This window comes from Aplysia californica, unplaced genomic scaffold, assembly GCF_000002075.1.
Source record: "Aplysia californica isolate F4 #8 unplaced genomic scaffold, AplCal3.0 scaffold00157, whole genome shotgun sequence".
NCBI classification, from domain to species: domain Eukaryota; kingdom Metazoa; phylum Mollusca; class Gastropoda; order Aplysiida; family Aplysiidae; genus Aplysia; species Aplysia californica.
The window spans coordinates 602,578-604,979 of NW_004797427.1; the positions used below are offsets into that span (position 1 = coordinate 602,578).

Here is a 2,402-nt window from a genome sequence, read left to right on the forward strand (position 1 = left end):
CCCTCAACAAAACAAGCAAATTAAAACAAAACAGCAACAAATAAATTCCCCAAAGCCTCCCAAAAAACAAAATAAAACAAAATAATTTTTTTTTAAATGTTAAAAAGACAATATCCCCGCATCCCAGACAGCGTAAGTTATGAGGTTCCAGATGCTAGTTGTTCTCTCCCCTACACACCAGATACAATCCTCCGAGTCATTCTGTGAACTTAACTCCAAGTGTACAGAAGGATATTTCTTTCTCTGCGCGGCTAATTTTGTCATCCGAGTTTTCAGCGTCACAAACTCACATTATTACTCTACTTGTGTTAATCCTTTTTAGTTAAAAATACACTCCATACGGAGTAGAAATGGATGAGCTGTGCAATACAGATACAAAAGAGTTTGTTTGAAATTATGATGGACCGACAGGGGTTTTGAAGACTTTGTTACGGCTTTAACCCATTCCCTGCCAGACCCGAGAACTGAGTTATGGAGCAGGTCTGAGAGTAAAATTGCATTCCTGCGTTTCATAAATCCCAGTATATTAGACGCAAGGATTCATTGACTACTTTTTTGTCTGAAGTAAGCCGTATGGTCGCGTTGTTGTCCCATCTCAACTGTCAACACTATCGACCTAAGGGCTGTCCTGGCCTAGAGGTTAAGGTTTTCGCCTCTCGTTCAAAAGTACCGGGTTCGAATCCGGGTAGCGACCGAACAATTTTCTTCTCTGAAATTGTCTCCTTTTCAGCTTCTTTCCTGCTCTCTGGCAATGTTTTATCTTCTGCTTTCGTCTCCACTTTGTGCCCTACCCCTTCACCCCTTTTGCCCCCTCCTCTGGACTTCTGACTCTTTCTGCAGCCTTTCTACCTCTACTCCTTATCTCCTTCTTACTGCTGTCTTTCAGCCACACCCCTGATCTTCTGGTAGGAAAGATCTGCATCTAGCCTTCTCGGACAAGGGCGAAAAATCACGGAGGTCCTGTGTGCAGGTTGCGCATGTTACCGATCCATTGGTGGTCTAAAATCGATAAGAGTAGCTGAGCAAAATTCAAAATTTCCTACCAACTGAAAATGTTTAATGTGTCCCGCGCGCTCATATGACCTTATGCAGTTGCGAACGCCGTAAAACACTTTAAAAAAAGAAAACACGCACATAAAAACTATCAACCCCACAATGTAAGAGACAGTGAGCTGATCTCTCTGAGACCTTTGTGTTTACATGACAAAACACTGCTCTCCACTTCACACTCTCAAAATTTTTTTACAAAATATTTTCTCTCAGCCACTCGAACCTGGTGGATTAGACGAAGAAAGACTAATTATCTACCTTTAGAGATAACAGACCTGCAGATATAAGATCAATAAGTGAAAAGATGACCAGATGCTTACATATTATTGCAAGATTGTCTTCTATCAACAAGCGCCTATGGTTAAGTCGCAAAATACAGTCTATTGGAATTAAGCTCGTGGGATTTGGCATGGCTAGTGCAATTGTACAAAGCCAATAATGAAATGAACTAATTTGTTCAGTTTTAGTGTTTTAATACTATTTAAAATGGAATTTGAGTCCCTGCGACACATACTTAATATTGTCCTCTGGAGCACAGCAGTAGCAGTACCGGAGCCAATAAAGTTATTTGAGGCGCCGGTATTGCTAACTGTGGGGTAATGGGGGGGGGGAGTTAGAGTTAGAATGGTGGAAATAAGGGGGACTAAGGGTAGATGGGGGTTGGGGGAAACGGGAAAAGAGGGGGTAGGGTGTGAAATAGGGAGGTCAAGGGGAATGGAGGTGGGATGAGGGGTAGGGTATAGGGGGGGTAGGAATGACTGGGGTGGGATGAGGGGTGGGATGAGGGGTGTGATGAGGGCATGGGGGTGAGGGGGAAGAGAAGTATAGGGGACGGTTTGGAGCAGGGGTATATTGCCATCCTCCTCCTTTTCCCACCCTTCCACAGACATAAAAGGACATCATAGAAATTCTCCTCTACTTTTAGTCCAACCACCAGAAAGCAGTGATGGGGTTAAGCAACCGAGTGATATCTTGTACCATCAGAACTAACGCCACGTAGGCCTATATTGAGAGTTTATCTACTGTAAAGCAAACGTAAGAGTACAATCTAAATCAACTGCAAACTCTACGATGAATTAACACTCTGTCCTGCGAAAAACAGGATTACACTACTTTGCATTCTTACTCAGTCGTGGAGGAGATTATAGTCAAAGTGCATGACAGTTTTGAACAAAGAGTGGGAGCAAATAGTAAGAATGTTACTGATATTAAGATCATTGACGCTGATGTATGATTTTGTTATGACCAGGGGCGAAGCGTCTATATAATCAAATAATCACTGCTTCCCTTCCTAATTTTGAAACATTGTCGCTGTCAAATTCATCCTTAAACGTAAACCTTTTTAGTTAAAA

At 42.2% G+C, this 2,402-nt stretch overlaps 1 protein-coding gene across 1 annotated transcript in view; it reads left to right on the forward strand.

Moving 5' to 3' along the window:
• LOC106011661 overlaps positions 1 to 2,402 on the forward strand; it is a 151,246-nt gene that overhangs the window by 3,747 nt on the left and 145,097 nt on the right. The gene's annotated exons all lie outside the window — the stretch shown is intronic.